The 24673-nt window shown below is 39.3% G+C and overlaps 1 long non-coding RNA gene across 32 annotated transcripts; it reads right to left on the bottom strand.

Moving 5' to 3' along the window:
- Positions 1-13225: 13225 nt before the first annotated feature.
- On the bottom strand, positions 13226-23777 carry LOC124098968 (uncharacterized). Of its 32 annotated transcripts, none has more exons than XR_009227716.1 (7): positions 23166-23777; positions 22238-23012; positions 21984-22035; positions 21121-21808; positions 19927-20950; positions 17383-19818; positions 13226-14232 (listed from the first exon to the last, which is right to left on the bottom strand). It is a non-coding gene; the product is annotated as an uncharacterized LOC124098968 (long non-coding RNA). The 32 variants fall into 32 exon arrangements; XR_009227708.1 differs by having other exon boundaries at positions 21121-22035; positions 22238-22320; positions 22457-23012; XR_009227717.1 differs by lacking the exon at positions 21984-22035 and having other exon boundaries at positions 21121-21958; positions 22238-22320; positions 22457-23012.
- Positions 23778-24673: the final 896 nt, after the last annotated feature.

Raw genomic sequence — 24673 nt, 5'->3', positions numbered from 1 at the left:
TGAAGTTGACTAAACTTTATATATATACAGCAGTGAATTTACTTTTATGTATATCCACAAGTTGTGAATTTAAAAAAAAAAATATATGAATAAATAGAAGAAGGATCAGCAGTGTAGAGGAAAGGAAACAAGAGGAAGGAGAGGAAAGAAAAAGGAAGTACTGGGACTGAAATGGAGCAAATTATATTCCTTGCATCTATGAGTATGTCTAATATTATATATAAGTATAATGCACTAATAAAAACATTTTTATAAAGAAAATGATAAAAGAGTATCAGGAAACAAAAAGGAACAATAGAACAAAAGACTGACATATTTATTTACTTATATAAAACAGACTATCATCATGAAGTTTATACATAATATTTTATGATTTAAAAACATGCCATTAACAATGATATTTGAGATGTTTAGGTTTCTTCATTCACATTAGTAAAATATTAATACTGGTGGACTGTGACAAGTCACATAGTTTATAATGTAACAGAGCTACATGTATGAAAATTATACAGATAAAAACTTAAAATGTATAAGTAAATAAAGATAACTCCTAAAACATGTTCAGCATCCCACAGGGAGTCAAGTAAAAAGATGTAAAGGAAAACTGTAGACTGTTTACAGGAAACATTTCACAATGTATATTGAAAATAAAAAGGTGAAAAATATCATACAAACATTGATGAACTATTAAAAGAGGGTACCCCACCCCAATAGGTGTGTAAGAATAGTTAAGGGTCAACCATCAGAAGTAGGTCTCCAACTGAGTTTTTGTTGAAAAGCAGAAACCACACCTGCAGGCTAACCCCTAGAAATATTAATGTCAGCCTGAAGGCCTATTTCAAAAGTAAAAGACCTGAAGCCTCACCTCCTTTGTCACTTCCTTTTTCCCTGAGACAGAAAACAAAAGGTGGGAAAACAGAAGGTGGCAGTGAACCTGGAGGGAGTTATAGGAATAATCAGGCTAGGCTGAAGGACAAAGTCAATAAGCTTAATACTTTTCAATGCCTGTTTTACATGCTTTTGGCCAATGATTTCGCTATTGTTTTCAATGCTTGTTTAACATATATTTTGCTCTAGGCTCAACCCAGAACTACATAGGCTACTAAGCATCTACACCAAAGTGGATTTTGCCTGCAATCAGGCACCCTCCTGCAAGGTGGGATTTTTATCTCTTTTTGATTAAATGAATCCTGTTCCCTTTACTTTTCCCATCCATTATTGTCCCTGGGTTTTATTCTTCAAATTTTGGGATACAAGAACCCAGAAGAAAACTGGTGAAGTGGTTGTTGAGAGCCACAGCGGAAGGGGCCCCAGCAAACTTTCAGACTGCCAGCTGATGATTGGCTCACAGCGGCCCCAGCAACATCTAGCTGATTGGCTCCTCTTTGGTGATGCTCATTGGGCTGTTTCCCTGCACTTTCAGACCATGGAGCTGCTCATTGGGGGACTTTTTTGGCTCCGCCCACACGACCCAGCCAATGGGCCTCAAGAGCAGGAGGATGGGGGGAGGTGGAGAGGCTTCTGGTTGAAAGAGAGGCTGGTGGGAAGCCGGTGGTGGCAGTTGAGGCTCTGAGGGTTTTTCCTGAGGAGCTGTTTTGTTTGGTGTGTGTGGTTCCAAAAATAAAGTTAGTTTCTTTTGACAAGTGGCTCCTGATTGTGCCCAGTGGTGAAGGTAGTATCATCTGAAAACTCTGGTTTCATCTTGGTGGCCCATACAGGGATCCTCGGATGGTGAGTGAAATGGACTAATGCTTTCCGTTTTGTACGTTCTTTCTATATTATATATTCTGTAATACTGGAAAACTTTCAGCCAGTTAAATGTGTGGCTGCGGGCCAAAAGACTAGGAGAAAGGCCTTGCTGGAGTGAGACTTATCAACTCCTATCTGCCTTGGCAGAGAGAATGTTGGTTTGATTTTGCTCCAGTCTCCTTTTATGGCAATCCATTCAGTTAGAAATTGAGGTTTCTCTTATTTTTTTTTATTAGTTGCTCAAGACAATACAGTGATCTTGACATATCATACATTTGAATTCTCATTTTTCCACGTGTACAGATTGCAGGATCACACTGGTTATATATCCATGTGTATACATACAGCAATCCTAGTGTCAGTTGTATTCTGCTGCCCTCCCTATCCCCCCTCCCCTCCCTTCCCCTCCCATCACCATTCTCTACCCATTCTACTGTGACACTTATCTCTCTTTTTTTTTCTTCCCTTCCCCCTCATACCATTGTATATATATTTTGTGTAACCATGACGGTCTCCTTCCATCTTCCATGCAACTCCCATTCCCTTCCACCTCTCTTCCTTGTTTAGTGGTAATCTTCTTCTCATGCTCTTCCTCCCTGCTCTGTTTTGAGTCACCCCCCCCCCCCTTATATCAGAGAAGATATTCGGCATTTGTTTTTTAGGGATTGGCTAACTTCACTTAGCATAATCTGCTCTAATGCCATCCATTTGCCTGCAAATGCCATGATTTTGTTATTTTTTTAGTGCTCAGTAATATTCCATTGTGTATAAATGCCACAGTTTTTTAATCCATTCATCTATTGAAGGGCATCTAAGTTGGTTCCCCATTCTAGCTATTGTGATTGTGCTGCTATAAACATTGATGTGGCTGTGTCCCTGTAGTATGCTCTTTTTAGGTCTTTTGGGTATAGTCCGAGAAGGGGAATAGCTGGGTCAAATGGTGGTTCCATTCCCAGCTTTCCAAGGAATCTCCATACTGCCCTCCAAATTGGCTGCAGCAATTTGCAGTCCTACCAGCAATGTACAAGTGTACCCTTTTCCCCACATCCTAGCCAGCACTTGTTGTTGTTTGACTTCAGAATGGCTGCCAATCTTACTGGAGTGAGATGGTATCTTAGGGTGGTTTTAATTTGCATTTCTCTGATTGCTAGAGATGGTGAGCATTTTTTCATGTACTTGTTGATTGATTGTATGTCCTCCTCTGTGAAGTGTCTGTTTAGATCCTTGGCCCATTGTTGATTGGGTTATTTGGTTTTTTGTTGTTTAACTTTTTGAGTTCTTTGTATACTCTGGAGATTAGAGCTCTATCTGATGTTTTAGGGGTAAAAACTTGTTCCCAGGTTGTACGCTCCCTATTTACCTCACTTATTATTTCTCTAAGTGAGAAAAAACTTTTTAGTTTGAATACGTCCCATTTGTTGATTCTTGATTTTAACTCTTGTGCTATAGGTGTCCTATTAAGGAATTTGGAGCCCAACCCCACGAGATGGAAATTAGGGCCTACTTTTTCTTCTATTAGATGCAGAGTCTCTGGTTTGATTTCTAGCTCCTTGATCCATTTTGAGTTAACTTTTGTGCATGGTGAGAGAAAGGGATTCAATTTCATTTTGTTGCATATGGATTTCCAGTTCTCCCAGCACCATTTGTTGAAGATGCTATCTTTTCTCCATTGCATGCTTTTAGCACCTTTGTCTAATATAAGGTAGTTGTAATTTTGTGGATTGGTCTCTGTGTCCTCTATTCTGTACCATTGGTCCACCCGCCTGTTTTGGTACCAGTACCATGCTGTTTTTGTTACTATTGCTCTGTAGTATAATTTAAAATCTGGTATTGCTATACCACCTATTTCACTCTTCCTGCTTAGAATTGCTTTAGCTATTCTGGGTCTTTTATTTCTCCAGATGAACTTCATAATTGCTTTTTTTATTTCTGCAAGGAATTCTGTTGGGATTTTGATTGGCATTGCATTAAACCTATAGATAACTTTTGGTAATATGGCCATTTTAATGATATTAATTCTGCCTATCCATGAACAAGGTATATCTTTCCATCTTCTAAGGTCTTCTTCTATTTATCTCTTTAGGGTTCTGTAGTTTTCATTGTATAAATCTTTCACCTCTTTTGTTAGGTTGATTCCCAAGAATTTTATTTTTTTGAGGATATTGTGAATGGGGTGGTTGTCCTGATTTCCCTTTCAGAGGGTCTGCCACTGATATACAGGAATGCCTTAGACTTATGAGTGTTGATTTTATATCCTGCCACTTTGCTGAATTCATTTAGTAGTTCTAGAAGTTTCTTGGTAGAACTTTTGGGTCCGATATGTATAGAATCATGTCACCTGCAAATAGTGCTAATTTCAGTTCTTCTTTTCCTATTTTTATGCCTTTAATTTCTATCGTCTGTGTTATTGCTCTGGTCAGTGTTTCCAGAACTATGTTGAACAGAAGTGGTGAGAGAGGACATCCCTGTCTTGTTTCAGATTTTAGAGGGAATGCCTTTAGTTTTTCTCTGTTTAGAATGATGCTCTTAGAAGCACCTTAAGTCTCTGGCCGATGCTACTCCCTGTTGTGAGTGCAGGGTCACTAGAGATGGCTGAAAACCAATCAATTGCACATGGAAGCTCTGTCTCCACCTTCATGGCCTCTCACCCAATGGTGGAGGAAGATCTTTACTCAGTAACTCCTTGGATCAGCTGCTGAGGTAACTTTTCAATGAGATCTGAGGACTCTGAGGCAGAGCCCTGCCCATCATCCACCAGAGTGGGTGTGAGCTGCCCATTTCTCTGTCTGCATTGCAGCATCCCCATATATCTCATTTTAATTTCTCTAAGACATTTTGCCTGCTGCCCCCCTACCTACTAGGTTAAGGGTCTTAAATCTTGGGTCTATTTACAGTGAGAACAGTATCCCTGGGTATATATTTATGATTCCTTTTACAACAACTAGGACAGGAATTTTGTGGCCCTAATTTAGAGTAAGTGCCATTTTTTAATCCAAAACCATTGTGGCACTTTCATACTCTGGGATTATGCTTTCTATGTAAGTTACAGAAAAGGGGAAATGAGGAAAGGGATCTTAGAAATGCCAACTGTTCCAGGTCCCAAGCCTTTTGTGGACACTTAAGAGACCTTCCAGCTGTACAGGCCTGCTGTTTGAATCATAAAATTTAAAACCATAATTTATTTCTAAACAGCTGTAGCTATTCTCTCTTACCTGTGCAGATCTATTGCCTGCTAACAATCTTGAAGATGTTTTATCCTGTTTTATGTGTGTGCACACCTGTGTATTAAATTGTTTTGTCTACGTATGTGCTTATATCCATATCGTGTACAAGATATCAAAATTGGCTTATAAATTAGTATCTAAAAATTTAATCGGCTCGTTGTGGGTCAGCAGTAGAACACTCGCCTTGCACGTGAGAGGCCCTAGGCCCCAGCACCACATAAAAATAAAGGTTTTTTGTACAACTACAGCTAAAAAAAATTAAAAGAAAATTAATTTATAGATTTCAAATACTATTTCAGTTCACATGACTTAATTAAAACTTAAAAGAAGGGTAAATTTATAGCTGGGCGTGGTGGCACAAGCCTGTAATTCCAGCAGCTCCAGTTCAAAGCCAGCCTCAGGAAAAGCAAGGAGCTAAGCAACTCAGTGAGACCCTGTCTCTAAAATATAAAATAGGGCTGAGGATGTGGCTCAGTAGTCCCCAGTATCCAAAAAAAAAAAAAAAAAAAGGAAAATGAGGGTTTGATTTTTATAAAATGTCCAACTGCTTCTAGGCTTTTTCTTTAGCAGGGAAAAGATGGCTTATACTGTTAACTAAATCTAGTTTTCATGGGTAACCTAATTTAAAAATTGGCAGATTAATTTTTTTTTTATAATTTTAGATGGACACTGTGCCTTTATTATGTGGTGCTAAGGATCAAGCCCAATGCCTCACACATGCTAGACAAGAAATCTGCCTCAAGCTATAACCTCAGCACTGAATTCAATTTTTATAAGTGGGATTAATATTCATAAATGTTTGTTAAAGATATCTGATTTATTTGCGAAGTTAAAATGCTAAAACATCAGCTGCTAAATACAAATTTAAGTACTTTTGAATTCTTATTTCATAACGTAACATTTGGATTCATCAAATGTGTTTTTATAAGTTAATAACTGAGAAAACAGTTTAAGATTGTTCTGGGTCTTCCCTGAGAGTAAGGTTACGAAGTTAAAATTCCCACAGGTGTGGGGCTGGGGCTTAGTGGTAGAGCTGTTTGCTTGACATGTATGAGGGACTGGGTTTGATCCTCAGTACCACATAAAATCAACAACTAAAAATATTTTTAAAAATAATGGGTGGAACTGGAAGAGACTATATAATTACATTGTTATATTTTTGCACCATTGCTATAGGCAAATAATATGCAAATATGAACACCACCCTTTATGAGGATAACTTTTTCTTCGATTTCTCTGGCTTCTAAAGCAAATCCAATTTGGAAAATAAAAATAGAAAATTACTCTGTGTTGGGTTAAATCTTGTTTATACATTTCAGTACCTGTAACAATGCTCCCAGGGGCACCCCTATGCTTAAAGTGCCTTGTTCATGCAGAAGAATATTGTGAACTTGAATTGAGTTAGATAGTACTAGTGACATATAAATAAACCAGGTACAGAAAGACAAATACTGTATGATCCTACTTATTTGTGAAATATAAAAAAATGAACTTATATAAGTTGATAGAAGAACAGTTGCCAGAAGATGAGAAAAGTAAAGGGTGGGTAGGCAGATTTGGGAAAATATTCATCAATGGTTCTAAGTCACAGTTAGGAGAAGTAAGTTCTGATCAGTTACTGCACACTAGTGTGCCTATACATAGCAATAATATACTGTATATGTCAAAAAAAAAAAGCAAGAAAAAAGATTTTGAATGTTTTTAACCACAAAGAAATGATAAATGTTTGAGGAGATAAAATACACTTACAGTACACAATGTATGCACATATTGGAACGTCACATGTTACCTATAAGTATGTACATTATTTATGTGTCAATTAAAGTAATTTTAAATAAAAAAATAATTAGCGTGTATGTTGAGTAAAAGGCTATAAGCAATGTTCCCATGATGTGATGTGAACTGCAAAACTTAAACTCTATGTCCTGTTAGTCCCTTCGCCCCCCCTACAAGTCTGGGTTTTTAAGTCCTTGCAGCTGAAAACTAGGGGAGGTATGGACTGTACGTCCGGGTCATATGACATCATGGGCACATTTTATAGTGTTTTCCTCAACACACACACTAATTAATATAATCAACAGTCAATCCCATAATATTTCTGGTACTCATATCATCCATGTACAACTAAAAAAATACTTTAAAAAGATCTTATTTTATTCATTTATTTATATGTGGTGTGAAAATTGAACCCAGTGCCTCACATACCAAGCGCTCTACCACTAAGCCAACCCCAGCCATAACAGGTCTAATTCTATATGCAAAAATGCATAAATAGTTTCAACTGCATTTCAATTAAAATACGATAAAGAGCATTTTATATTATTAAAAAGGAGTAGTTGTCTGAATTCAAAAGTTTTATAAGGATGTTTCAAAATGTAAATTTAAAAGATAAGAAAGTAATAAATATGGCAATATATTTTTGGTTATGTTGGTTATGTTGTTGGGTGAACAAGTTGTAAAATGTTCAAGTTGAAGGTTTATGAAAGATGAATTGCAAGTTTATATGTGATTTAAGATGGCTATAAATGGCACAATTAAAGTTAAGGGTTTTTCTAAGCACAATTTTTAATGTACTGATAGAAACAAAACTAGTTCTCTAGGTTTAACAACAGTGTTTCTTAAAACATTGATAGTACTCATCAATATAATTTCTTATGTTGGTTTAAGTTTCATTAAGGAAACTGTTTGAGGTCTTTTAAGTGATAGTTCTACAGCTAGTTAAATGTGAACAACCTTTACTATTTCAGGTTATTACAATATAGTTGACACCTTGGATATGTTTGACAAGAGATGTGTACATCTGAGAACTAAATTTTCAAGCTTTGTCTGTAATCAAAAGTTTGTAAAATGAAAATTTGTGTAGGTCTAATGCAGGCAAGGTAACCAGTAAGTGCTATCTTTTATATATTATCCATTTCAAGTGTAACTTATGTCTATTTTAGTACATAAAGCCTTTGTTATATCAATGAGATGCATTTATACACGAAATCAGTCTTTCTGATCACTAATGTTTCTCTTGGTAATTTCAGTTTTTTCTATTTTGTAAAAAACTTTGTAACTGGCCTACTGATTCTATCTCCACACCTATAGGACAGACTTCCAGTACTAATACTGACCCCAATTAAATGGAAGTGCTAAAGAACTGTGGAATTATGGACATTTTAAAGTTAAAACCCAGTACTCCTACTTAAAGACAGGTGAAACTAGCCTGTTGGATGTTTAAAAGCAAGGGACAAAACTCGGAAATTAAAGTGCTAAGCAAAAAATAAACACAAATCATTGGTCAAAGCTATGTAAAACAGGCATTAAAAAATATTGAATGTGTCCTTTGGCCTGAGTTTTCTTCTAACTCCCATCCAGTTTGCTCCTACCTTGCAGTTTTCCCACATTTTATTTTCTGTCTCTGGGACAAAGGAGGGGACAGAGGAAGTAAGCCTCATGGTATTTTACATTTGAATTAGGCTTTGGTGGTGTCATTAGTATTTTTACCTGTTGGCCAGCAGATGTAGTTTCTGCATTTGAGCAAGACCTTATTTAAGGCGACACACTTCTGATTGCTGATCATTTCATTCGCAGTTCTTATTCAATATTAAAGATTCAGAAATTCTATATTGTTAACTATTTCTGCTTATTTATGTGAACTGTTATTTTTTCTCCAGCATCTGAGAAAGAAGTGTTTTTTTTTTTCCTCCAGCATTCGAGAAAGAAGTGGGTTTTCTGACCTTCCCATCCTACCACCTACATTTCTAATCTTCTTTCCAAGGAGGTTCTTGCCGTTCTTCACTGGCTTCTCTGCTCATTGGAGTTTAGGTAAGAAACACTGGAAGAGGTACCAGGCAGTTTGCAATGCAGGAGCCAAAAGGTCTGTTTGGTCTTTCTACTGAAGAATTCCTTTGGGAGTAGCAGAACAGAACCATCCCTAATGTCAATAATTATTTGAAGAAAGCATAATTTAGATAAACATTGATCTTCAAAAAGAGGAAACAGAATGAGGCTGTATTCTACCTTGCTTCTGAAACCTGGCACATTAAAGATGGAGCATGTGATGAGATACTTAAGGAAGGATGTAAGAGAAAGTGCAGTTAAACAAGTGGTTTCATAGGACTTTAGGTCAAAGTTGCCAGAGATGGAATGAGAAGTGTCTTGAACTATCATTAAGACCCTGTATGCAGTGGCTAATTCAAAAGAATGTATGGCTCAGACAAACTATATTTTGCCTTTCTGAGATCCAGTCATGTACAACATGGATATGAACACGTGATAATTGTGGGGGGTAGGGTAGGAGCTTTAGGTACAGAGCTGCCCTTCTATGTGCTATTTCAAAGAACTCTTTAAGAATCACATTTGAGAGCAGAACCAGCATATAAGGGTCCCTGGAAAAGCTTCTTGTATACATTCTTAAGGAATTTACATCTGATTTGTCTATAAAAGCCTAATGAAACTAGAAGTAAGAATTTTGGAAGAGAAAGTGGAAATAAGAATTTTGGCCTCTCTGTAGCCTCAAAGCTTCTTTCTGAAGAACCTAAAGTAGTCAGCTACTTTGTTCTCATTTTTCATATTTCCATATTGCCCAGATTTTGTTCTAATTTAGAATTCCCCTGCTGAATTCAGTGGCCCTTTACTCTCTGGATTTAAACTACTTAATTCCACAGAGCCTAGATGCTCCATATTTCTCTGCATATTGCTTGGCATCCTCTCTGATCATCAAATCAGTAAAGAATTAAGGTGGTACATAGAAAATTGTTGTACAATAGATCTAGTAATATTTTTAATTTTCTGAATTTTGTGTAGAAGGATGAAACAAAGAGGAAATTCATCTCAAAAACCTTGAAAATAAGGAAACATTGTACTGCCTTTTCTCTTACTTGTTTGAGGTAACCCTTCTTAATCCAGAACCTTCACACATGAGAGGGTGGGGAGGAGAGAGGAGGAGGGGGAGAGCCAATCTCTGCAGGTCATAGGAAGCAAAACTGGGGACAGTATAAATGTAGCATTCTTATATCAAGGCATGGTATATAACCCGACAATCTGACTTGTCACCTCCTAGGCAAGCTCTTTCAAACCGTGTCAGGGTATTTAATTGACACTGATAATTGTGGATTTTATTGTCATTCTCTAAATGGTCACCAATCTCACCTCACCTAAAGCCATGAGGAAATTCAGACTGAAATTGGAAGAAATGTTCTCTACTTGGTCTCCTACCATTGTTACCAGAGTGCCACATGGATTTTCTCCACAATTCTCCACTCATCATTTCCCTGTGCAGTGAGTATCTTCTATCCCAGCTGTGTGCTAGGTTGCATCAAGAATTCCTTTGAAGTTTGTTCTCAGATTTTGTTCAGAATGACTAGGGAGTAAAGTCAACTTTTAGTGTGTTTTGGAGGGTTTTTATTTATATATGTGTGAGGATGTGTTGTGTGCTTTTTCTTTGTATGTTTCATTTTTATTTGGTTATTTATCACATTGCTTTTTATTGTTTGCTTGGGAGGCTTGTTTTGGGTGAGGGCTGTGCTTGTTTTGAGAGTTTTGTGTATTTTGAGAAAAGGGCCTTGCTAAATTGCTGAAGCAGCCTCCTGAATAAATTAAAGATTCCATTATTTGCACTGCACTATTTTGTGTTGTTTATTTGCTGAATTTTTTTGTTATCTGCTTTTTTTGCATGTGTTGCTTGTATTTCTTTGTGTGGATCCTGGTTTTAAGTATATGGCTTCTGTGGCTGCTGCTTCTGCTTCAGGCCTTCATCTCTGACTAGAGAGTGAGAAGCCAAGTTCCACATGGTAAAATAAGGAAATTTAAAGCTTGCTAGAAGGTAATTCTTTCCAGACTTTTTCTGAGCCCTGTCTGGACTGTAATATCTAGATATGGTAAATGACTAGAGTCCTTCTCTGTACCTAAGAATTGACTTTGAGGCATAGTTTTTTTTTTTTTTTTTTTTTTTTTGTGAACCAGCTACATTAAAAGCAGCAGAATAAAACAAGTGAGTATACTAAGTCTGAGAGAAAGAGGGAAAAGGGGGGATGCTTATTCTCTCATTCCTAAAATCTATTTGCTTCATTATATACAGCAGGTGAAGGGATAAATACTCAGGGAAAGAGAAGGGAAAAAAGAGGTAAGACACATTTTCCTGCTCTTTTGACAATATTCCTTTTATCTCATGGACAGTATGTTAGTGTGGGGGATTTGGGTAGGGCACCCACCACCAGTCATGCTGTGTGTAGTACTTCACTTCAGGAAGTGCCATTCATGTAACTATAAATATGATTGGCACTTCTTAGAGTGAGGTAATGCATGACATATACAACCTCAGTACTGGCCTTGGGGAGAGAATATGGCTACCTACACATAGGTTCTACAGTCTCCACTCCTGAATACTAGTTAATTCGTGCAACCATTTTAAGAGCTTTTTATGGGTTAAAACCTAGGAATAAGGTACTAGATCCCTCCTTCAGATATTCTGTGTCCAGTACTGTACTCAGGAAGGCATTGTTCACATCAGTTGATATTTGAATGGCGCCTTTCTGAGTAGAGTAATGTGCACCATGAGCAACGTTCTTGGTTGCACTGGTAATAAGAAGTGGAAGGTCTGTCTCACAAGTGCACTCCCTGATATCAAAACATTCAGTGGTGGCCCACTTCCACACTCTGATGCACATATTCAGAAACTTGATTCAGAATCAGGGTCTCCAGAAACAGTCTCTTATGTAGGTTTTTGGGGTATTTGGGTAGTTAGTACTATTTTTCCACACAAGAACTGACCACACAAGGAATGAGAATGATTCTCCTTTTCTTATATGTCCTAGTCATTCTTCTCTACACAAACCAAGTATTAAGAACAATCCTGAAAAGTGCAGACCTATCTGCTTTTCTTTAAGCCTTTTCTTTAGGTAGTCCAAGTACATTACTTCATTTAAAACTCCTTTAACCCTTTCCTAGAGTGATGCTAACTCTTTCCTCAAGGATTAGATGCTCTCATTCTTTGAATATTCCTGTCTTTTTTTCCTGTGGTGCAGGGTATTGTGCATACGAGGCAAGCACTCTACTAACTGAGTTATATCCCCAGCCCCATCCTGTGTCTTTTTAAAATTTCGTATTTGTTCTTTTTAGGTATGACAGTAGAATGTATTTTGACAGGGGGCCGGGGTTGTGGCTCAGTAGTTCAGTGCTTGCCCAGCACGTGTGAGGCACTGGGTTTGACCCCTGGCACAACGTAAAAAGTTACTGTATTTTGACATATTATACATATATGGAGTATAACTTCCCATTCTTATGGTTGTACATGATGTAGAGTACACCAGTCATGTACTCATTATATAAACATAGGAAAGTTATGTCCAAAGTATTTTGTGATTGAATGTAGTGATGCAAGGTTATGTGTATATGTGTGTATATATAAAATTATAAGTTAATTTATAAATCAAGAGATTTATTATAATGAATCAGCTCACACAATTATGGAGGCTGGTAATTTCCAATATCTATAAGGTAATTAGTCAGGAACCTTAGAGGCCCAGTAGAGCTGATGGTATACACACAGTCCAAGTTCAAATGCTAGAGAATTACAACCAATTATGTAGTCAAATACAAGACCAGGAGAAAACAGATGAAGGTATGGCATGTGAAGGCAGAAGGCAGTAGGAATTGTCAGTAACTCAAAGGAAGATGGGCCTTTTTGTTCTCTTCAGGCCAGACCTTCAACTGATTGGTTGAGTCCCACCTACATTATGGAGGATGATCTGCTTTACTCAACTTACTGAATAAATGCAAATCCTATACCAAAATAACTTCTCAGAAATAGTCTAGGATACATATTTTAGTTCTTTGTTGGTATGAAAATCAACCATAGACATAGAACAAAGGAAACAAATGTATATAGCTTACAGTTTTTTAATTTTTTAATTTTATTTTTTATTTATTTACCTGGGATTGAGCCCAGGGGTGTTTAACCACTGAGCCTCATCCCTAGCCTTTTTTTTTCTTTTCAGACAGGGTCTCACTAAATTGCTTAGGGACCAGCTAAGTTGCTGAGTTGGCTTTGAACTCAAATCCTCCTGCCTCAGTCTTCCGAGTCACTAGGATTACAGGCATGCACAGCTGTGCCTGCTAGATCATAGTTCTTGAGGCTGGGAAGTAAAACACTATAGAGAAACATCTGGCAAGGGTGTTTCTACTGTATCATACATGGCAGAAGATTAAAGTCAAGCAAGCATGTGCAAAAGAAAAAGTGGAGGGATGAACTTAACTTTCAGACCAAGTTTTCAATACATAAATGTATTTTATTTTTAGTGAACAACCTATGACAAGAGTTATTAACCTTCTGTAAAGAACAACATAGTAAGTAGAACAAAATAGTAAATATTTTACACTTTGCCAGCTGTACCATCTCTGACCCAAATACTCAATTCTTAACTGTGTAGCACAAAATCAGTCAATGACAATATTTGAACAAATTTGCATTTCATTTTCTGATAAAACTTTAAAGAGACTGGTACCAAGCTAGAATTGTTTTTTTTTCCAGATTGTTTTCTATCATCTCTAGCCAATTTCGTGTATGTAAAATATTTTGTTGTAAAATAATTATAGAGGATACAGATGACTTATTCTAACCTAAACAATTCTCTATTTGCACAGTTAGAAAAACATTGTGAGGTACAAATCACCTCAATTCAATCACAGATTGAGCTATATTCATGATGCCTTCAGTTTGTCAAGAGGTAATACAGCTGTTCTTTTTAGGCCTTTGTTTTGGCATGGCCCAATTGGGTATTTGATTGAGAGATTGGCAGGTTTCTGTCTTTTGAGCCTTGGAAGACTGAAAGAGATTCAATTTTGTCTTCTTTTCAGAGATTCTGACCTGAGTATGTTTAGCATCTGTTACAAGCATATTCAAAACTCAACAAATGCCACAGCTGTGTCACCACTGTTCATGAATTTATGGCTACCCCAGACAATGAGTACGAATTTTTCCATTTAGTGCTACAAAATGTCCTAGATCACACTCTTCCTTGAAAATATTTTTGGTGTAATATTTCAACTTACTACATAATTCAGCAAATGCTACGCAAAGTAAAAGAAATTCTAACATTGCATTCTGGGTTTCTCTTTTCTCCAGAATAGTGCCTTTGCTGGTGGGGCCACATTTTCAGTCCAGAGCCAGATAGTAAGTGCTTTTTGGAAGATGGCCATCATTAGGGTATGTGGGGAAAGGCTTTGGCCTGTTTGGAATTTTCTTTCATCCATACATTTTTCTTGCATGGCCCTCCTGTGAAATTAAATTTAAGTATTTTTATACTTTTTCCATGAGGACATTAGCTGACTACTAATTTACCCAGTTGTTTCTCGCATTTATTCACATTTTGATTGTTAAAATTACTGATGCTTCACTTATTTATTTTTTAGTTGTAGTTGAACACAATACCTTTTATTTTTATATGGTGCTGAGAATCAAACCCAGGGCCTCACACATGCTAGGTGAGTGCTCTATCACTGAATCATAGCCCCAGCCCTGAAGCTTTGCTTTTTGATCAAAGCAGCATATTTGGCCACCCCAGATTTATCAGGTCATTCTTTCATTTTTTAAAGTCAATTTCTGGCAAAATTCTGTCCTAAAATTTGAAATAATCTCTAGAGTAACTACCTAAGATTATGGAAGTGGATTATTATGAAAAGGAAGGTAGTATTAAGCATTCTCTTCTTTAGGAAAAGCAGTGGTGGAATGAGTGTTAAAGAAAGACAAGCGTCAGGGATTAATGATGAGTAAAGAAAAATAATACAAATAATAAGGTTTTTCATACTAATGAGAAGTGTTACTTTAAGAATTGTATATGCATGTAATTTCAATGACTTGGGAGGTTGAGGCAGGAGGATTACAAGTTTGAGGCTACCCTCAGCAACTTAGCCTAGACTCTTGTCTCAAAATATAAAAAGGGCTGGGGATATAACTCAATGGTAACCATCCCTGGATTCAATCCTCAGTTAATCATAAATGCGTATTAAATTCTATTTCCTTTTATAAAATATAGTTTTTTAAAAAAATGGACGGATAATATGTGCATTCATTGTATATAATATGATATTTTGTAGTATACATTCATTGAAAAATGGTTAGGTCAATCAAGGTAGTTAATAAATGAATTACTTCACTAGTATGTTGATGAGAGTAAATAATATTCACTCTTTGCATTTTTCATGAATACAATATATCATTATAGTCTCCTTGCTGTGTAACACCTTGCTGTATAATAGATCTTTTGAACTTATTCCTATTATCTAACTGTAATTATATATAATATCCTTTAGCCATTATTTTTTCATCTCCCCCCAAATATTACCAGCTATAAGAAAAAAGATTAAAGGTAATACATGCCTATTATGGAGGTTCTCCCCTAAAAATGAAATATAAAAGTATCATGATCCAGCAATCCCAGTACTGAATATATATCCAAAGCAGATGAAATATTTATTGCCCTCCCATATTCATTACTAAAGTAGCCAAGATATAGATTTAGTTAACTGTCCACTAACTAAATAGATTAAAACAATGTGGTACATATGTGCAATGGAATACTATTCAGCCATAAAAAATGCCATTTGTGACCACATGGATAGACCTGAAGATTATTAAAAACACTGCAGGATCTCACTTATGAGTAATCTAAAATAGTTCAAGTGTACTGCAGAGAGAAGCATGGGGAAGCTTGATTTATTAGGCTACATATTTAGACAGGAGAAATAAGTGTCAGTGTTATATTACACAGTACAGTGACCACAGATAAAAAAAAAAATAAAGTACTGTATGTTTTCTATAACCTAGAAGAATGAATTTTGAATAAATGAAAAATGGTTGACATAAATATTTAACATGATTAACGTAAGTATTTAACATTGCATAGTATATGCATATACTGAAGCATTGTGGAATCCTATAAATTTGTACAATTTTATGTAACAAAAAGTTAATTATATTACAAGGTATATATTATAAGATGGAAATGAAGGGCTGAGATTGTGGCTCACTAGTAGTGATTGCCTATCACTCCTGAGGCACTGGCTTAGATCCTCAGCACCACATGTGCACGTACAACTACTAAAAAATATTAAAAAAGGAAAATCAATATAATAAAGAAATACCTGCATACCCATTTTTTATCATAGTATTGTTCATAATTGCTAAGATAAGGAAATAACCTCAGTATCCACCAATGGATAAGTGGATAAAGAAAATAGACATGGTAGAATGCTATTTGGCCACAAGGAAGACTTACAACTAGACTCTGGCCTGAACTCCTCCTTCCACAATCTACCCCAGACTATTGGGAAATGTCGGTTAATAGATTTCTTTATGCATTAATGAAAGATTGAGAAGTCAGGATTTTTCTGTTCCTCATTTTTAGCTATGTGTTCCAATACACATATATGCACAAACACCCCATATGTATACAATGTGTATGATTCCACCAGACACCAGATGTATGTATACATGTAGCATATGTGTATATACTTCCTTTATAAAATGAAATGAATGAGGTTTATAGGAAAGGTGGCATAATTGCAATTCCTGAAGAAATAATCCTAAGGGAATTTTCAGGATTTTAGTGTTTAATGGCTAGTTTGAAATTTATTTTGACTTATTAGTCTTCTACCTGTGATTATGTAAGTAGTAATGTATAATATCCCTTTCCTGGCTTCATGAATAAGATGATAGATTATAAGGTCTTGATGGCAGGGTTTTAATCAGATAGACCACCTGTGAGAAAAGATGTCAATAAATCAAGCTCTAAAATCAAGACATTCATGAACTCACTGGAAAGGGAGAAAGTTTAGAGTAAGAGATATTATCTTTATCCCTCTACAAATTACTTATTTCACTCATCTTTCTATGTTTGAACAAGTTATTACTGTATCTTACTGATTTGAAGAAGTCTTTTGATATTGGACACTTATGTACTTCTGTAGATTTTTATCTATGAAAAATTTACTTTTCAACTTCTCCCATTTTGGGAGACTATCTTCCAGAGCTTCTATTATTCTTTTACACATGATAGACCCCAAGGTATTTGTTTCTAGTTAAGGTTGGAAGTCTTTAATGGAAGGGACACGATAGAAATTACTTACTGAGAAATTACTTAATGAGGAGATAGATGCTAGTGTTTTCAATTTTATAAATAGGTTATAGATAAATGACCAGCTGTAGCTAGGAAGAAAGAATTTTAGCTGCTATAGTCATTGCTTAACCAGTGACATTTAAGGAATGGAAACTTTTTGATGTTGTAGTAGATGGACCCAATATGAGAATCCAACTCAGTGCCTCACATGTGCACGTGGCTAGGTAGGCACTGCACCACTGAGCTATAGCCCCGGTCCCTGGAAATGGCTTTCTAACGAAACAACCAAAATGACAAAATATACTCACCTCGAGGAAGAAACAAAAACTGAAAATATATGCCTTCATTCAAGGAAGATTGAGAGAGGGAGGGCAGTGAGGGCAGATGTTGCACAGTTTCTCCGCATCAGTCTTGGTGTCAATGCAAAAAGTGTGTGGTGCCTTTCACAAGAATGTCATTCATGTGGCCTAAAATATAAATGGCAACTTTTTGAAGAGTCATGTACAACACATACTGCAAATGTTGTGTTCTTGGGGGTTTAGATGCAAGTACAGAGATACCTTTGGGAACCTAGGCACGTGTTCTTTAGTGCGAGGTACATTCGTGCTTTCTAAGAGATCATGCATAGGAAATTCGAATTTAGGAAAAAAGGCATTTTATATCACATGTTCTACATAGTATTATATGTTCATATTGTATATTATGAATATTGTATGTTAATATGCACATAATATTTGTATTATATGTTCTGTAAAATACGCTAATATATACATGGCATTTTTCCCAAATGAGGATTGAGTATGCTCCATGCCAGACGCTCTTAATCTTTTTAATTTGTATTATTTTACAAGTTATTGAAAGGATGGAAGGACATGATAGAATCAATTCTCAGGATCACGTAGACTCTTCTGCATCTTGTGGTGATCCTACTTAACTTTAAACCTAAGGGGTGGAGAAGATAAAGACATCCATTAGTACACTTCACTGCAGAACTCAAAAGCAGTCAGTAGGAAAATTAAATAATTCCTAATTAAATGTAGAGATGCAGCATATATTGATGGATTGAAAATTCACAGATTTTAATACAATCTCAAGCCAATTCTGATTTTTGTAGTCATTCCAAAACTGATTGGATGGTTCTAGTTTCATTGCTTTTCAATCTGGAAAGGAATCACAAAAGTTGGAGAATTCACATTTGCACTATAAGAACCTTAGTGAATATGATATGATGCTGCAGGAAGGATGGACAAAAATATGTATTTTGAGTAGGTTGAAGAAAGAGAAAATAACTTGCATCTATCAAAAGAAATTCTGGGCTGGATGCGGTGGCACACCTGTAATCCCAGCAGCTCGGGAGGCTGACACAGGAGGATCATGAGTTGAAAGCCAGTCTCAGCAAAAAGGCCTACATCCGCAACCCTATTTTGTATTTTATTTAGGTCTAAATAAAATACAAAATAGGGTTGGGGATGTGGCTCAGTGGCCAAGAGCTTCTGACTTCAACCCCTGATACCCCGCCGCTCAAAAAATTCTGTGTATACTAAATAATTTGTTAAATTTTTCCTTTGTATTTCAATAAAGTAATAGTTCCATGAATAATTTTGGAGTATTTCTCCCTGACTGGTAACTGATATATTTTATTGATTAAGGCATAAAAAATTTTCCAGGCTAGTCAAGTTAGAATGGTAAAAACTGTTGAAACATGATTTTATATGTGATTTTGGTTCTATCACACAAGGTTGCATTTATAGGTGCAACTGACTATCATTTTAAAGGGTATTTCAAGTTGTCTATTTCTTACAGATTTATTAAAACATTCTATTTTAAGTAGTCTATTTGGGTCATCTTTGCTTTATCACATTTGTAGATGAATAACAAAAGCTGAGAGAAGTGAAATGTAATTGAGCACATTGAAGAAAACAAGTAGTCTCACCTGAGGATCACAAGTGGGCTACCTGTGCTCACCTGAGGATCACACAAAGCCCCGCTGGACCAACCTGAGCTCTCTCATGCCATTGCAGTCAGGGAACGTGGGCTGGACTCAGAAGCCCATCTCATTAGGATATCAGATCCCAGAAGGAAAGGCAGGAACAGCCAGGCTGGCGGGTCTCTCCCTGCACTTGAACTTTCACTCTGGAATTCTTCATAGCACAGAGAGCTCCATCTGCTGACAGAACAAGGGCAGAAACTAAGAAAAGCCATCTTCCCTGGCCGGCAGGCCCTAGGAAGGTGACCAATGACATGCCTCGAACACACTATTCCAAAAGGAGTCACATAGAGCCACTCAGGGTCAGTACGTGGGGAAATGAATTCCAGGCCTGACTGGAGGAGGAGAAAAAGGCCCATTGCCAAAGGTGTGCTCACAGGTATACAGGTGCAGTCGGAACCACAGTTACTGCAGCCCACCAACTGCCCTTCAGTGTTGTGACTTTAGTTTCCATGCCCTTCTCAGGATATTGAAAGGGAAGCCTCACAGTTCACAGTGCTGAAAGGCTAGGTGTAGCAAAGATCTAAGATAATTCAGAATCGTTTTTACCCAGGAACAGATGACCTTCACAATTATAGCTGTGAGCCACAGGTTGCTCTTTCTGCGTTTATTTGAATGCTGGGGATTGGACTCACCTTCCACTCACCTTCTTAGGGTTGAAAGGAGCCTTGGGCGTTGGCTGACCAAATATTGCTAAGTTCCCAGTGTGCTTTCCAGCCGACTGCTGGAAACACTGATGTTTCTCTACGTGTTGCCACTGTGGGTCAAGGGAGAGGGCTACTTGTCCTAAAGATCATCTAGTCCTATCACCCTAACTTCAGCCACCCTTACTGGGAAAGAGAAGCAAAAAACAACCAGGGCTCACAGAATTCACAAATGGCAGGCTTCCATCTGCTGACTAGATGTGCAGGCGGGAGGTCGCAGGACAGGAATGTGAGCTGGCAGATTTGAGCCCTGCAGCACCTACCTGGCAGGTCTCACATCTTCTCCCTGTCCCTGCATCAGAGGGGATTTTGGGGAGCAGACACGGAGTGAAGAAGGAGGAATCCACACAAGCTGTTGCCATACTACAGTCATTGGAACCGGGAGGTTGCAGGACCCTAGGGGCATCACACCCCAGCCCACACAATGGCCACCCTCACTGCTTGCCTGACACCTCATGGGGACACAAGCGGGCAGAGGGTGGCCTGTGCCTCCATCTCTTCCCACTCCCTGGCCCCACCCTCACCAAGTGCCTCAGAAAATCAAGTGGATGTGTGGAGGATCCAGAACCTCTTTCCCCACCAGGGAATACCTGTGATTCTTCATGGGGGTTGGGAACCTGAAGGGGAAGAAGTGAGCATCAGGAAAATGGGTGGCCAGAACCATCACCCACCAGCTCCTCTCCTCCAGAGAAGTCATCTCCCCCAAACGTCCTTCCATCTTGTTCCCATCGGTCTCTCTGACTTTCCTTGTTTCTTCCTGAGATGCACTTCACATGTCGGTGCAGGAAAGGCCACGGTCCCTCTCAGAGCTGACAGGGACACCCATTTCTCATGGCAAACATCCTGATCTAACACCCTAATTACCACATTAGACTGATGAGATAAGCCCTATTTCTACTCTGTTCTGCCAGTGTGAAGACCAGAAAGACCTCCCTACATTGCCCAAGTGGAACTGGGTGACCTGTCAGGGAGGTAATGGCCTCCCTATAACTGGTTAGGAAGCCAGGTCGGAAGTTCTCACATACCCTTGGGGGTGGGAAGAGAGGGACACTTACCTCTGTCTCTGCCACCTGCTCCTTTCATTTCACCTCTTTATTCCAGCCTTTCTCTCCCCTACCTGACTCCAGGTGACTTGAGGGAAGATCTGTTTTCATCAGATTTACATCTGGGTCATGGGGACAAATCCTGCAACATACAGGCCTGCATCAAATTCCTGTGAGTGATCCATGGTACCCAAAAGGAACACAACACGTTCCCCATCCCTTTCAGAGCTGCACGTGGACACACGTTCTCAGTGTTCCTTACAAACATGAAAGATCTTACATGGACCTTTTGCAACCTGTAGACAGACTCACCTGTGTTCCTTGCCTCCTGCTGGTAGGACCATCCGTTGTCACAGCAAACATGCAAGTAAAGCCTGTGGGGATAATCAAGACCTAGAAATTTTATAAATAAGTGCACCAGCACAGAGTAGCTGTGGCAGAGTGAGGCCTGGCACCTACAAGGCCCTGGGTTTGATCCCCCCCACCACAGAGCAACAACTACAACAAAATCAATCTCTCCCTCTCCCTCTCTCTCTCTCTCTCTCTCTCTCTCTCTCTCTCTCTCTCTCTCTCTCTCTGTATGTGTGTGTGTGTGTGCAGCAGTAGTAGTCAGAGTATCAACTCAGAGGGAAACTCTTCCTCAAGGCACAAAATGAAGGACACCAGAAATGTCCAGAGTGTAGTCCCCAGACTAAGTAATAAGAATTCCTAAATATTAGCCATGGTGGACAAATGAGGCATTTATTAGTAGCACAAAATGACATGTGTTCTTATTACTTTATGAAGACTGACCGTCTGTGTCTGTAGAAAGGGAAGCTGTTCATCCAAGTTTTCATGCTCTCACCTGCGTCCCAACTCCCTGAGGATCAACAGCCCTTTATGGCTTTCAGAGCCAACCTCCCGATGGGCTTGGTGACACACGCCTGTAATCTCAGCTTCTCAGGAGGCTGAAGAAGGCAGATTGCAAGTTCCAGACCAGCCTTAGCAACTTAGCAAGACCCTGTCTCCATAAAAAGTGAAAAGGACGAGGAATGTAGATCAGAGGTAAAGCATCGCTGGGTTCCATCCCCAGTCCTGTGCCTGCACCCAAAAATAGTATCAGGGAAAACTTCTTGCTGCTGGGTTCTCCGTGCCTGTTTGTAAACCGTACCTGGAGAGAGGGAGGAATTAAATACCTTCAAACCAGAATCAGCAAAGAGGCTGAGAGGAGCCATGTTTCCACTGAACCTGGCGGACACACAACAGTCACACTGAGCTTTTGAGGCCTTTTGGTCCTGATGACAAATATTTTGTGGTACCCAATGACCTTCACAGTTCTTTGGAGAAACCAGAACATCCCCCAGGACTGATGAGGGTTTTCAAGTCCCCGTGGTCACCAAAGGGACCCAAGCAGAACACTTTTGGAAATCTAGAGTTGAAAACTCCCTACCCCTTCTGATTGAAGTCTCCAGAAGGTAGCTCCCTGGCCTGATAGGTCCAGCCTCTGCATCTCCCTCTCCTGTGCCAAGTCTCCTACAGAGAGGAAGCAGAGTTGTTTCTGAGAACGCAGACCCTAGGGACAGGGGCTTGGTCAGAGTCCCTGGGCTGCCAGATAGCAGCTGCACAACCCAAGCAGGTCGGCTAAACCTGGAGAAGGCAGGGAGCTCACCAAATCTGGCCACAGGTGGATGGGCAGTAAACACGTGTGGGGCATGACTAGGTGTGGGAAGAGACGGAGAAAAGCCATCTCCTGTCCGCAGGTCACAGCCAAATTTCCATGAGGCTGGGTTGAAGCGGTGGAGAGCTGCTGAAATTGCAGGAAAAATGCATAAAGAGCTCCAACCTGCTATGCAGTAGGAAGACTCCTCCAGGTGAGGACAGCAGGCTCTTGTCCATTCCAAACCCAGGGAGGGACGGTGCACTTCCTGTGGCAAAGACAGCAAGGCCTGCCATCCCCCAGATGCTCCAAGGTCCTCCCCTCTTGCATCTTCTGTCTCAGGCTCTTCCTAGCTCCCATAAAGAATCACACACAGAATCAATGGAAAAATTAACAGTTGAAATAGCCCTTACCATGCCCTCCAGGTCTGAGCGGCCTCACCTCCCTACATTCCTTCCCATAGCAGGTAGAGGGAAAGAAACAAACACAATGGCCATAGTGGTCACTTCTCACCAACTGTGCATCCTGGGCATGTGCTCACACTTGCTCACATATTGACATCAAAGACCTGTGTGCGAGGAGGTGCTTTCAGCCTGAGAGTGGCCATCACTTTCTCCAAACACCTGGACAGACCAACACCACTGCCCTCCTTCTTCTCCCAGAGGGAGTGTCTCCTCAACTGACCTGAGTACATCTGGGAAGATAGGACTAAGCTCCTTACCTCCTGGTTTTCCGGGAGGGTAAGATGTCCAGTTCCTTGTAAGCAGCCTGTGTTGTGATTCTTCTGGGAGAGAAAGACCTCCAAGCAACATCCTCCTTATCACTCCTGGGACTTCCTCTTCCAGAGCCACTTACCTGGCCTCTGAGCCACAGAATGAACCAGGAAGCAGGGGATGAAGTGCACTCAGCCTGCTGCGGGGAGAGGTCAGGAGGCCAGGGTCCTCCTACTCAGCCTCTGGAGACAAGAGCCCTGCCTAGCCCTCCCCAAACACCTTCCATCCCTCTACCTGGGTGTGGCCATAAGCAGGTCTCCCCTTTACCTGCTGTAGGCTGATACGTTGCCTTGGACCCTAAGAGGAAAATACAAAGCATCAGACCCTCCCACAACGGGCTTCTGTGCCCCTTACCTTGTAGCTTCTGTCCTGGACATCACCACTCCAGCTCCAGACCCAGAAAGAAGTCTGTGACTCTCTGCAGGAACCTGTGAAAGACCCTCCGACTCCCTGTCCAAGGAAAAGCACACGAGACACTGGCTGCAAAAGCGAGAGGCGATTTATTGATACACAGGCGCCTGCGGGTGCTCAGCAAGACCTCAGCCGGAGCTTCGGTGAACTGGCACCCCGGGCTTTGGGGCACAGATCTTTTATAGGGTAAAGGAGCAGGTTTCTTCTTGGTCTTTTTGAACCTAGCATATAGGTTACCTAAAAGGCAAGGTTGTTTTTCACTGTATGTTCCTGGAAAAACCACATAAAAACCACGTGTTTTTCACTGTATGTTTCCGTTTGCTCAACCGTGCCGGTTCTTTCCCAACCATCCTGTTCTTTCCTAATCGGTTACACTTAACTGATTATCTAAAAAACACATCTGACGCCTGTGCAGGTGCAAAAGCAAGCCCTGATGATTTTGTAACTGGGCCTAAAGTTATTGGGCTGGGGTCTCTCATTCCCCCCTTTTTCTTTATCATGGATAGAATCTTATATCCATTGTCCTGCTTGCTCAGGTTCTTGGATTAAGCTTGTTTGTGACCCTGTTTGTTGTTTAAGCAACTGGTATTGTTGAGTTAGAACCATAGTCTGGATTATAGAAAGTCTTTCTTTCATGAACTGCACTAGTCTATTAAGTATACAAGGTCCGAATGTCAGGAGTAACAGCAAAATAACTAAAGGTCCTGCTATGGTAGATAGCAAAGTAGTTAACCATGGGGATTTATTAAACCAGTGTTCAAACCATCCTTGTTGAGCCTCAAATTCCTTCTGTCTCTTGGCCAGCCTTTCAGTGACCTTTTCCATAGTTTCCCAGACTACCCCTGCATGGTCAGCATAAAAGCAACATTGTTCTTGTAGAGCTACACAAAGACCACCTTCTCTGAGGAACAACAGATCTAATCCTCTCCTATTCTGTAACACAACTTCCGAGAGGGAGGAGAGAGATTTCTCTAGGGCTGTGATAGACTTGGCCATTGCAGTTAAATCCTCATTCATTGCTGCCTGTAGTTGCAATAATTGGTTA

This window comes from Marmota monax, unplaced genomic scaffold (genome assembly GCF_021218885.2).
Source record: "Marmota monax isolate L192 unplaced genomic scaffold, Marmota_monax_Labrador192_F-V1.1 WCK01_AAM20220418_F8-fsc00379, whole genome shotgun sequence".
NCBI lineage: Eukaryota > Metazoa > Chordata > Mammalia > Rodentia > Sciuridae > Marmota > Marmota monax.
The sequence above is the reverse complement of the archived record's forward strand: the minus strand, read 5'-3'. Positions and strand labels throughout refer to the sequence as shown.